Below are 14,044 nucleotides of genomic sequence, written 5' to 3' on the forward strand. Positions count from 1 at the left end.
GCTTTTTCATAAGCCGCAAACACTGTATTGTGTTAGGGTTGCCCAGGTCCTTTAAACGAACTTCTTGAAAATTTCAAAGCTATTCTAGAATAGGGGATTAGTTGGTCTTTTATGCCCATACTTTGTTTTTCCATAATATTAAAGCACTTGCTCGTAATCGTGCCTTAAACTATGCCAAATTTCATGTTTTTCACATGTCTAAATCAGGGAAAATGGCCCCGAAACTTGTTTGGCCCGTTACCATGGCAACGATCGGTGCTGACCGGAAAGAAAGCTATTTTGAGGGGTTGTGGGCCAAGTACTATCACTGTGCAAAGTTTGAGCCAAATCGATTTTTTGACCCCTGCCACCATTGTTTGATCCTTACAGACATTCGCTCTTAAGTTTCCTCAGTGTGATGTGGTGTTGAAAGCAGACCTTCCCAACCTGTACATGTATCACATGTCACTGGTGGGTGCCTACAAAGGAAGGAATCTACATTTGTACCAATGCTGAGCGTTAATTTTTGTTCTTCAATTCAGTCTTATCTGGTATGTAAATAGAGATTAAACTGGCTGAAGAACGGAGGTATAGTTACAGAACTGATATGAAATTTGGTATAAATCACAGCTGCTAGTACGTGGGACATAAAACATTTGAAAACTTCAACTTGAAAACACTTCCTCTTTGTGATGTATTCAAGCAAGCAATTCAGGCTCTGTGCCTTTGTTTGTGGCTGAAGAGAGGGAATGGAGTAGGACTATTCAATTACATTCTGTATTTCCATTGTGTATTTCCATTGTGACTAGGTGGAAATTCCCTGACTCTCATTTCTAACAGAAGATGACTTCATGGGTTTTTCCTTGACATAACCAGCACTGATTGGCCACTGTCATTAGGGCCTTCCCCTTTTCTTTAAGCTATAAAAGTCACTGTTTAGTAAAAGTCCTGGCAGTGCCTAGTTGTGCTACTGGAAGCACACAATCATGGAGCCACTGGTAAGCCCTGGTCTTTTCAAACATTTGTAACTTAACCGCTAGATCATTGTGTAGGTAATTCTAATCCTAGTCAAGGTATGAAGACTAACATGTTAGATAAATTTACATACTATAATTGCAAGGCAGACAAGGTGCTTTATCAAGGTCCAACTGTAATTCACAATTTTTACACAGTACTTTTAATTTCACGGTTTGTACAGTCACTATCTGTACTGCAAACTTAATTACTGTGAACAAATAACTTGTTGACTTTGTTTTTGCTGCCACTGTAAAAGTATACGTCCACCACCGAGGCCATTTTTCTCAGACTGTGAACTTTTGCTACCGTGAACATTAACTGATTTACAGTGATTGGTTCCTGTCAATTGAGCATCAGGCATTTTGGAAGTTAGCTTGTGTCACTTTAGAGGTATAAAAAAGCACAAGTTCCCCACAGATTCAATATGTCACAAACTTCAACAGTCTACATTCAGAGGCAACAAATTTGTATTGGAAACAGGGTTTGGCAGCAGGGGAAGGTAAAAAGCAGAAGTATGAGTCAGACAAAGGAATGGCGCACATTCTGGTCATGCAGGACTGGTGTAACATAGCATGTAACATGATACCACAGGAGCAATGCCTTTTGAAGGCAGATGTTATGTCATGACTTAGTGTTATACATCTGATACTGCGTTTGTAAGGCCACACTAATTAAGTCAATAATTTCTTGGCTTTCATTTTATATTTCTACTGAAAAAATCAAAGAAGCAATGAATAAAATTTGAGTTTTTGCCTAATGAATTTCTATACCGAGGAATTACAAAAAACACCAATGAAAATTATTTGGTCTGACCCTTGGACACAATTCTTCCCTACAGTATCATTATGATAATAAGATGTACATTTTGTAGATGATCTTGTTTTTCCTGATCAACAAACTGATTCAGAAGTGTTTTTTTTCAGCTGATGTTTTTGTTTCAAATCATGGGTTCCATTGGTGGTGTAGAGTCTGGAAGCAGTAACAATTGTAGTACTGTTGCTTTAATGTTCACAAAAAGGATTCATGTACCAGACAGCATCTACAGTCAACAACAGGTAGGATATAATTTACTAATTAAAGCCTGTCTTGTGACCACACCAAGCATCAGCTATTGTCATCCTAGATATAACCTTAATATGACTTAGTCTAGTAGTTAATAAAAATGAAAACTTTCCAGTAAGCAAGCACACATTGGACAAGATGTGGAAACCATATCATGATCTATAATCAGAAGTTCAACACAACAAAATGAACCATGACTAGTACATGTAATACAAAGTGATAAATATATTGTGAATGGTGCTACTTACCATGACCATTATCATCTTCTTCTTGTTCATGACCAATTCCTACAGGCAAGACATGAGCTAGAAACACCTGATCTGACAGCTTATGACAGTACATATGAAGTCACTGTGTCAACATACACCAAGTGGGATGTTGGTCTTCTTGGAGGGCCTCATGACTACATGAAGATATCACGGTACTAGTGTAATATGTCAGTCTATACTCTGCCCAGGGGTACTTTCTGGCCTGTTACAACAGATTGAGTGCCTACATGATATCTTCTGTGTTCATGTGCTACAGCAGTCCTCCGTAGAAACCACTGCTGTAGTGACCACCTCTGTGACAAAGCCGGTGAGGAGACAGTGGATGGCAAGCTTTTCATGGCCTACTAGTAGGTATCTGCTGTTTAAAATACTGGTTGCGTAGCAGTGGTGGTCAAAAATTGGACAAAAAGACACCAAAAAAAATCAGATCATCAGCAATTGGCCTTTATCTGTCAGGTAATATCTGATCTACTATGAAGATTATCCTGGTTTCAAAGCTCAAACAAATTTACAATTTGCTCACCTTTGATTTTAATGATTTCCAAAAATAACAATCCCCATTTGAGTGTAATATTACAAATAAGGAAGCCAAAACTATACATGGCACAATATTACACTTGACTACATGTAGTGTTGGGTGACAAATAAAAGTCACCCTACATGTATGTTATGAAGGTTTTTTCCCCAATTGGCAAAACCAGAGAAACAGCAAAAAGGATGCAGCAAGAGTTATGAATTTCAAAACAATCGATCATAACAATTTGGAGATACTGAAATGTTGAATTAATGTATTCTTGTGCTAAATCTGATTAATTTGTTGATTCTTTACCCCCAACTTGATGGATAGAGGTTAAAGGCTGTTATAAGAGACAGCAAGGATGTGTTTTTGCTTGCCTACTTTCTTCATCATGCTGTTTTATCCAGTTATATAATGTGATAAATGCTAAATCACAGTGCTACGTAGTGGTAAGGAGTTATACATGTATGCCAAGAGTTGTATTGCTTACTTGCTTATGCTCTTATATAGACCCTGTTATATTATGCTATTATGATTGTGATATGGCATGTTATGGATGTTAAAATGGTTTGCCTAAAAAGTTTATTGCTCCCTCATATGATGGAAAAGTATTAAAACTGACCCCCTCTACTGGTTAAATAGCTTGTTACATACAATTATCCAACATAGTATACATTATTCTTTCAGAATTGTTTTTAATTCGCTTAAGTGTCGCAGCTACAAATATATCTATTTTAAAGATTATGAATGATTGAAAAATGTTTTTAAAATGTACATATTCTGCGAATTTTAGTATTTGAAGTTAGAATGTTGTAAGTAACAATGTTAATTCAACGTATTTTTCGAAATGTAATAACTTAGATAGTCTAACAATTGTAACGTGTTCGCTACTTGTGTACAGACCTCACAATTCAGCCGTGAGGCTGCGATGGGTTTTGGTTTTCAATAAACAATTATGGAAGTGTCACCATCAGTTAACATTAACTAATATGCTAACCTTTAACAATGCATACTAGGAGGGATTAGAGTAACTGTTATGATTGAATTTTTAAAAAATCAAGATTTATTTGTATTTACAACTGGCTAATGTACACGTGAAAAGTTTTCTAAGGCTCCCAACCACACCTACATTCTATACAGATGAGATGTCCAAATGTACATGTAAATCACCTACTACTTTCAAAGTAGTTTTTCATATATTAGTAAGTCTTTACAACTGACTGGAGTGCATGCATGGGAATTGTATCATGTGTATGGTAACAGTTTCCATTACCTACATTGTAAGCTCTGTTAAGCCATCTTCATGCTAAGGTACATTTTTGAGACAAAATTGGGTTAACTTACATGTAAAGTCTTAGGCAGCAAGAAGAAAGTTAAAGGCTAGAACAGCTAGAATGTCATGTCTACATGTCGTGTAACTACTACTTGTCATACAAATGACAAAAAACATTTTAATTTAGTGAAAACATTATGTATGAAGTGTGTAAAAGTACAAAAGGTAGATGACTCTGTTACATGTTATCTGCATACAGGCCTGAAAATGCCTTTCAGATGTCATGCTTGTGAACATTTCAGTGAAAACTTACTGATATTAAATTTTGTACCTGGATGGATACAAAATATGAAACGAAATTACTGGGCGTTGTTTCATAACACATTATACATATAACGTGCCTTTCACAATAAAGCAGAATTAACAGGACCAGTGGTTTTCTTGAGTCCTTTGTTGTCAACTTACATTTGTTAGTCTTCACAACCCAGTACGATTTTTGCTCAATATGGTTACTGTTAATAATGCATGTTTTCTGCAGCCACATGCAATGCAAACTGCATTTTCCTTTTCAAAAATGAATGATGTTGACTTCAAACATTTATAGCTAAATCACAATTACAGTGAGTATCATTGTGTTACAGGCAGCAGTGTGTTTCTCTCAAGGTCCTTTGTGAAGTCAGGTAAACAATAAAGCAGGTGTGTACACCTGAGAAACAGATCACATGACCACAGGTAGAAAGTCCCTGCAACCTGTTTCTAAAAATAGACATGAGTCATTGGACTTTCCATGACACCTGTGCTCTGATTGGCTTGCTAGACTGGGGATTCCCCTTAGCTATAAAAGCAACAGAACAACCGCCATCTTTCTCTTTGCTGTTGGACCCTGCCAGGGGAAGGACACAAGGAGCTCGAGGTAAGCAATCAGTCATTTCTCATGCTGCTAATTAATAATAAGTTGAACATGAACAATGCACTTGATGGCATAGCATGTAATATTAGCCATACTTGCAATTCCAGCATTGCCAGTTATATTGGCATTTGACATGCAGGATACCATTTCAAGGGGAGCAGTCAGTAAGGTGGCCTGTTATGTGAGCGTTATTTAGTCTTGAAGCTAAAGGTCACCCCTACTTGATACATGTTGTGTGTTGGGTTGTTTATTAACTGTTCACCGCATTTTGCACAGTCATTCAGTTTTCTCAACAACGTTTTTTTTAATAACGTGGGTAAAGTACAGACGACCTGCTCTGCTTTCAGGAACTGTATTTACTTTCTCATACCGTTGTTACTATGAATACCATGTTTGTTCAAGCAAATTCAATGTACACAGTATGTCACATGATCCTTCTCTACAGGTCAATAATCATGGGGGCTACATGTATTTTCGGAAGACCTGATGACTTAGATTCTGATTTTTCCAGTCAATTTGCACCTGGAAGGAGGTAACTATATTGTAAATTATAATGAAACTAGAGTTCCACGATCTCATACCTTCGCCAAATGATGGTAATCTGTTTATGACTGGCAAAGTAAAGATTATTCCTCCTGATTATGCAAATATGATCCTCATTTGCATGAATTATATCTATTAAGTTGCTCATATTCCCCACCAAAAGACAGCATTATCTTTAACAAAGAAATCCATTCTATCATTTCCTCATAAATTATGCAAATGAAGTCCTTATTTGAATAAGTTATGTTTGACTGCTACAATATTTAATTAATTTCTTACATCATTTTCACCTATAATTTGATATTATCAACCAATCCAGATGTACAAAATGTAAGGTTGCTGAGATATGTGGATTGGAACTTGAAATCCAGAATTAAACTTGTAACATGTGTTAACAGTTAAGAGCATTAACATATAGACTAACACACATGTGCAACAAGAATCAGTCTAGAAGATCCAGACCACAAGAAGTAGACCCTCCCAGTGAGAGAATAAATAAGGAGCAGAACATCACTTCATCTGTGGCTCATCACTGAATGGCTGAGTACGCCCAAGAAGACAAAGATCCCACTTCTGACACCATGGAATAAGTCTCTGTTATATATAATGAACATGAAGAGTTCAAACATTCCTATCCAGCTACGGAGAGTGGAAATTTCAGAAAATATATAATATGGAAAACCAGCAAGATAATCTTAGGCTATAACTTTTGCCTATTAAAACCGCCATGATTTTCTTTCCAGAAGATGGAGTCGATCTGGGACCTACATGTAGAGAGGGATGGACACAGAAATTATTGTACAGTTGCAATAATGACCCATGGTACATGTATGTGTCTTTACAGGGTAATGTGTAATTTACTTCATCATTGTTTTCTGATTCTGTTCTTGACACTAACAACCTAGTACCAAGTTTCATGACAATGTATATACAGCTTCATGAGTTATGCTGTTCACAAACAGTCAAACTCTACTAAAAACATATTAACCATCTTGGCGAAGGTAATAAAAAAATGGCCTTTCACTACAATATGGCCATGACAGCAAAAAGGTCATCAATAGGTTATGAAACCCCCTAGGAATGTTTTTTTCTGGGTACATCCTGGGTACATCTCCTACATCCCAATCCTAAAAATAGTCTTTTGGGACATAGTTTACTTCATATTTGATTCTAGCTAGTATATTTTTCATCGTTACGCCATGTTGATTTGATTATATGGATGACATCCGAGCGCACATGAATTTTCGGCCATTTCCAAAAAAAAAAAAAGTTTTCAACCATACTGTAAATCGTACAAAACAGTTTGCAAAATGAGCAAAAATATACCATAAGTTACAAAAAAAATTAATAAAAACTATACCAATGTCGTAGAATGCCAAAATCAAACGAAAAAAGACGAAATTGTAAAGAAATGAACTTGAAGACTAGATTATTCGCCAAACCATATTCTGTGCCATTTGCTCAACCCTCATGACCACGTAGATTTCATAATGAAAAGAACTTTTTTTTTTGCACAACTTTTTTTTTTATTCGCACGCGCGCATCAGTTTTGGGGCTCCCGGAGGATGTCATCCATATAATCAAATCAACATGGCCTTACACATTAAGTCAACCTAAACTCATCACTGTGAGTATTCCAACTAAAATAATCAAACTGAGAGAAATCATACTTCAGTCCATCAATCTTAATCAAACAGAATATTACAAAATAAATAAATAAAGAGAGTCACACATTGCACATTTGTACCATCATTACAACTGACAAGTCTACATATTAGCTAAATCTTAGCTGAAGTGTTCAGCATCTACTGGTACATACAAAATATAATAATTATCATTATAATAATTACAGAATTTCTTACCTCCCCTTATCAGCTGCAGGAAGGCTTAAAAACCTGAAGGTATGACATATACGATCATTGCCTAAATGATTCTATCTTTGAACAACTGTTGCATGTCACCCTCTAGTTTGAAAAAAAGCTATAAGTTACATACAATGTAAATCGACAGAGTGACAACCAAATGACTTTCTCTCACATGTAATTGAATGTTATCATGAAAGTTTATCTGAGTGTGTTGGTACTTACATGTAAAAAGGTAAAACTTTTGGTCCAACACAAAAAATTCTCTCACCTAAAGCTTTCGACCAGCTGGTCTTCCTCAGTAGACTGACCCAGTGAAGCTTTTAACTGTACACAATTATGTACTTGTAAGAACGTACATGGTTAGCATAGTTTTGCAAAAATAAGGTCAACATTTGGCCAGAGGAGTGTGGTAACATTTATCGTCCCTAAATTTTAATTTCTTGACTAGAATTTACTACTTTTCACCCTCCATTGAGTCTGGCAGAGACTAGCCTTGTGACAGAAAAGATTACATTGTAAGTTACATGCAAATTTGTCATAGCCTCACTTGTTATTTCTTATCATCTGATTCTACAGAAATGTACTGCTGAAGCAGAGAGGTGCACCAGAGGTAATGCCACTTTTACTAGATTTCAATTTGGCCTCTATAATAATTATAATCACAAAATAATGGCCTTTCACTTGACTCAATGGCAGCAGAATGGTCATCAGATTTCACCAGACTGAGTATGAAACTCACTCCCTAGGAATCTTAATAAAACAGAATATTACAAAATAATGCATAGAGAGTCACATTTGCACATTTGTACATTATTACAACTGACAAGTCTACAAAGCAAATCTCAGCTAACTGAAGTGTTCAGCATCTACTTGTACAAATTAAAGTCATACAAAATATAGAATTTCTTACCTCTACTTTGTATGTTGCAGCAAGGCTAAAAGAACTCAAAAGAATCAAGGTAAGATGTTCATGTACATGATTCTGTATGACTATGATTGACCAGCACTGATATTATGAACAAACTAGAGTTCGGAGGACTCATGCCTTTGACAGTGTGATATTGTTTTGGTGGGTGTTGTGTGTGTTATATATATAGTGTAGGTTTTTTGAAGATGATTATTGTGTACAGTAGTGTTATAGTGGTCAGAGAGTCCTTTTGTGAATGAAACAACATACTATTTCTCAAGCCTGTACCATGTCTATTACGGATCATAGAATTCGGCAAAAAAAGAAGAGACAATTGGCCTGGGAGTCTTGGGAGAATTGGGAGTCTTGCCGCGAAAGGTTGTTTTCTTCCCTCCTGGCCATTGTGTATAAAAAGCACATCCCTGCTGGGGCACTCTTGGCCCAGGGGCACTCTTGGCCGGGGCAATGTTGTTTCAACATCATCATCATCATGATGTTTGCTTCAACAAACATTCAAAGAAAATATTTTCCCAGGAAAGCCATTGTTGACAGCTTCCTGTCTGTAACTTGTTGTTTTAACCTAGATATAAAGCCAAAGCAAGACTTCGCCTGCCCTTACAAATGTTCAATCACCAAAAGCATTTTGGAAGTTCCAACATCAACTCTCATAAATGTTGCTATGTTTAATGCAAGTGATACTATGTTTGTCAAGTGATACTCAAGTGTCCATAGTTTTCAATGTACAGTTTTGTCTATCAAATCAATAAGCAGTTTTGCAATGTAGATGGTAGATCCATACAAACTTTCAAGTTCTTTACTTGTACAGCTGGACAGATGAAATATGAATGTATAAATTGGTTACGATGCTGCTGCTGAAAGTATTAGTGCATGTTAAAGATCGTAAACAGTTATGATGTGTTTCTACAGGCAATGGAGTGGCTGAGAAGAGGTAATACCACATTGACTTTTACTAGATTTCCATTTGGCATCTTGAAATTTTGAATACTTGAATAAAGAAGCATAATATCACAAAATAATCATGGCCTTTCACTGCACTATGGCACCATGGTAGCATCGGTCATCGGATTATGAAACCTCCGTAGTAATGTTACAGAAACATACTGGGTACTTCATATTTGACTGAAGAGAGGAGTAAGATAATTTTTTCTAGGGGATCTCTAGCGTGGCTTGCTGGATAGAATTTTACATGAAACGATGGTCTCTCATCATGACTGTCTTTTCGTCTACATCTTGCAATAAAACTTCATCAGATCAATCAGATTATCTCAATCTCCAGTTAGATCTGTCCTTCTTTCAGGCCATTCTTTGTGAAATGTAAAAGAATGTCCCACCACCCAAGCCAGCCATGCAGTTCCACAGGACTTCTGGCTGCCTACGCCCTGTGTAGAATATGCAACATTCCACCTTACTGAGCCTGTAGTCTCCCTTTCATTTGGGCTTTCCCACGTGATATTATATACATTGTATACATGTAGGCGTTAGGCATACTTGATCTGAAGTGTGCAATGCTAACCTATGATGACCGGAGATAATTGCCCGGAATCTTGCCAGCCTTTCCTAACTCCCTCCAAACATACCGGCCTTCAACCTATCATCCTATGGGCACCAATCTGGCGTCTACAATCGAGCCAACATACCTGATTTTCCTCAACGGCTTCACAAATTCACAGAGGCGCTGAAGGAATTCGTCAAGAGCTACCCCGAGATCATAGTGTGGGATCACAGACATGTATGGAGATGCAACCCAAACAACTTTGCGCCTGACGGCCTACATGTACACTTGTCCGATCTAAGAAACCTCCGGTTTTACAAGATTGTCCATGGAGCATTAGACAGCTAATTGAAACACATTTCAATCGTCTTTAACTTGTCTTCTTTAGAACGCTTGATGGGTATAAACGCATTTCAAACAAAAAAACATCTTCTCTTTTCTCATCTCAATTTGTGCCCAATTGGCCATTTTTCTCCCTCTATTCTCTGTTCGTACACGCACATGTGTACATGTACGTAGTCTCTGTTTTTTGCACAGTTAGGCTTGTATTGGCCGGGTTGTTAACATGAAAAACATGACTCAATATATTTGAGACAATTTCTATTCTACCCCATGCCTTTGCAAATTTTGATATAAGTCTTGATAACTTATTCAAAAAGTTTCTTTATACACAGCAAGTGCCAAATAGTATGTAGAGATTGCATACAATGTTAAAAAATGTTAATATTCATTATTTATCATTCTTTCACAGTTACAGTGTGGTTTGGTGGAGGAAAGTCATCATTTAGCAATTATAGTCTTCAGGTAACAATACTGATTTATCGAATATTATTGCAAAGTCAACTTTTGGTTAGGCCATGTTCACTTGCTCTCTTCATTTTCATTCTGTGCATGTACATTTAATATTCCTGTGTATGTCCTCAAAATTGTCATCAATGTTTGAGCAATTCTAACTGTGAACTGCAAATCTTAAGGACATTTGGAACCTCTAACAAAAAGCTATGTTAAAATGGCAATATCAGGCAATATTCCAAAGTCCATAGTTTTCAATGTAAGCCATGTTGGAGCGCTTTTCAGCATGTACTACAGACATTCAGGATCTTTGCTTGATATAAGTTGTACAGCTTTACAAACATAATTACAGCTACAGTAACTGTACATCAAAGTGAAAATTAGTGGTGCAAAAATGTTACAGACTGTTACTTCTAATACTTAAAAATTATATCTTTTTACAGGTTTACAGATTTACACAAAATGCATTCCACAGAGTGAGTGAAGGGAGAGGTAATGTCAATTTTACTCTACATTGTACCTTGATTTTCTATCTTTGTTTTTCTTTAGCTCAATTTTTTTCAAATTGAAGCTACGCTCAATCAGTTACCCACTAGAGATACACCAAGAGAAACATTCTTTAAGTTCCTATATATTTAAAGTAGGCAAAGAAGAAAGGAAGATATTGTCCTATGGCATTCCATAGTTTCATGCGCAACTAGCACTGGTGGAGTAGATAGCAAACATCAGCTCATTGTTCTCCTTTTTATGTTGCAGGATGGCAGGCAAACCTTCAGACGGTAGGACACATATCAACTACTGATGATATAACACTGGTCACCTCAATTTTGGAATGTCACTTTCCGAATTTTGAGACAGCTATGTTGAAACCCCTGATTTTCAACTTTGTTATTCCTGGATGTACAGTGAACTTTTGCATGCCATTGGAAAGATCATGCTATCTTCAGTACCAGGTTGCTTTTTTTATGGTCAGAATGTACAAATTTATCAAGATATTTGACTTTAAAAATTGCAAGCCTGGCGGTCTAGAACACACACCGTCATGCCCAGGCACTTAGCCTGGCAGTCCTAAACTTTAGCCCGCGGCCTGAGTTAGCCAGCCCGCATCCAGACCGCATCCAATTAGCCTCATGAACACCCCATGAAAACCACTGAATTAATGAGAATTCACATTTTCACACCTGTGTAATTAACAAGTTTGTGATAAATTCATGAGAGGTCTGGGCTCAATGGTTAGCCCGCGGGCCTGAACAGGCCTGTCGGTCTGTGGACAGGCTGGGCTGATGATTAGGCCTTATGATAGAGAACCTTCAGACTTTAAACACCAAACAGAAAGTGGGAAACAAAAATATGCTTCCAAATTGTAGTTAAAGAGTTTGGTTAAAGGGGTTGGTGGGCCCTGAAGGAGGCAGTTTACATCCAGGGCCCACCAACCCTCTCTGAACCGTGATGGTGGGAGATACCGTCTTCCCGCCACTTTTGATGCACTCCTGACGTCATCACGTTTCCGACTTCCGGAAAGTCAGCGATTGCATCACAAATCTGACGAAGGTTGACGGGTTCAGCCGAAAATTTATGGTGAGTTCTCCTTATTGTGTTGGAACAAGTCAAACTCTTTAACTATGTATTCCACCAACACAGATGAGCTTTCATTCGAATGCTTCCAAATTGATGCTTCCAGATTGATGATGGTTTACACTTCACTTCATATCACTTCATATTAATAAACACCCTTCACATTTTCAGCTAATATTTTCAATAAGTGATTACATATTATTGACAAGTATGATGTACAGGTATGAATGATGATAACTTTCATGAATATTCATTTTGAACATTTTCTGCAAAAGCTTCAGAAATTTCTACTGGAAGAATTTTTCCTGTACATGGGAAGAATTGTTCTGCTATTAAGACTGCAAAAAGTCTCTTTCTAGTAGAAAGCTTTTTGAACATGTTTGAGGAGGTGGATTTTGCTCCTGCTGTGCTACCTGGGCTGATACCTGGGCGGGGTGTAACATTTGTGTAACGGTTATGACTAAAAAAGATCAGATAGCATCATAAAAGACCCTTGTCTCAGCAAGAACACTTCATATTAGACCTGATTGGTTGTGGTGTTGGAAGCCAACTTTTGAGGACACTTCATGGTCACTTACAGTTTCTGTTTGGCAGGTATAGTCCAATCTGTCCTACTATGGATGGGCAACTCCCCTGGCCAAATCCCTTTGAAACATCATGGGGGTAGAAATTTATCTTTTTTTTTAAAGAATGAAGACTTGGCTAAGTACAGGTCACAACAAAACAAGATGAATGGACATGGTTAACAGATAAACAATAACTCCATGGAAACATTTAAATCAAAAGGAAAATATTTGGAGTTTTAGTGCCATAATCCTGCCATGTATAAGCCTCAGCCGATGTACACTGAAAACATAAAAAGCAAGGAATCGATCCTCAATTTGCAACATGAACTTGCTTTCAGTGCAAGGAGTTGTACAATGCTTTAGGAAATTCATGTTACATTTTCTTTTGTAATTATTCTGTTCCTGCACCTTTGTCATGCGGGTCATACCTCAGGTCACCTATTGTTCCAGGCATGCAAATGACCACTGTCCAATTATCAAATTAGAGAGTCTGGTCGGGCTACCCTGACATGGGTGCACTGGCACTGGCTCAATAGCCCGAAAAAATACTAGTATCCTATCAGAAAATCTCATGACATTGTAATGACAGTGTCAGATGGCCTGGGTTCACACGCTGAGAACCATGTCTTGGCCAAATCTTTCTATCCCACAACTAGTTTGTAGTGTCATGATTAGATTAGATTTAGATTATGAACAAAAATTAATGATGAGAATCTTTACAGGATTTGTAATAAGTCTAAATTACAATTTAATTGGAAGTGCTTGCCCAAGGCCTAGAGTCAATTCTATATTGCTATATTCCACATTACAAATTGTAACCATTTCGAAAAAAAAACACAATGTTTCTTGATAATTTCAAAGTATGATTTTAAAAAAGTAGAAAATTTTCTAATTGTTACAATATTTGTGAAACATCTCAAATAGGTTATATATATAATGAAAAGAGCTGTTCATTCAGTTTGGATATTTCCCAAAAATTTAGGAACAGAACGTAAAATGCTTGTACAGCGCAGGATGTACATGTATGATAGCAGACCAGGTAGCCTGGGTATAAGAAACAGGGGCGAGCTGTAGCGCCTATAACCCCCCCACTGTTACATGGGTACCAGACTGCTGCCAGGCTAGCTCCTTGGCTCCTGGAGGGCCAACATTTGCCCAAGGAAATGTCACCATAGAGTGATAATAGACATCCCTCAATAAGCCTATGAATTACATTGTAAAGGCTTGTTATCCCCTAGACACAAAGAACACAGTTT

The 14,044-nt window shown here is 37.2% G+C and overlaps 2 long non-coding RNA genes across 2 annotated transcripts in view; both read left to right on the forward strand.

Annotated features, from left to right (window-relative positions):
- The first annotated feature begins 906 nt into the window (after nucleotides 1–906).
- LOC109465110 lies at nucleotides 907–2,736 on the forward strand. The gene is made up of 3 exons (XR_002139940.1): nucleotides 907–977; nucleotides 1,920–2,051; nucleotides 2,352–2,736. It is a non-coding gene; the product is annotated as an uncharacterized LOC109465110 (long non-coding RNA).
- An 8,038-nt stretch (nucleotides 2,737–10,774) lies between these two features.
- LOC109465109 overlaps nucleotides 10,775–14,044 on the forward strand; it is an 8,063-nt gene continuing 4,793 nt past the window's right edge. Inside the window, exons 1-2 of the long non-coding RNA XR_002139939.1 lie at nucleotides 10,775–11,139; nucleotides 11,404–11,426. This is a non-coding gene — a long non-coding RNA (uncharacterized LOC109465109). The remainder of the gene's footprint in view (nucleotides 11,140–11,403; nucleotides 11,427–14,044) is intronic.

The sequence above is a fragment of the Branchiostoma belcheri genome, unplaced genomic scaffold (assembly GCF_001625305.1).
Source record: "Branchiostoma belcheri isolate BF01 breed outbred unplaced genomic scaffold, Haploidv18h27 scaffold148, whole genome shotgun sequence".
Classification (NCBI taxonomy): Eukaryota; Metazoa; Chordata; class Leptocardii; order Amphioxiformes; family Branchiostomatidae; genus Branchiostoma; species Branchiostoma belcheri.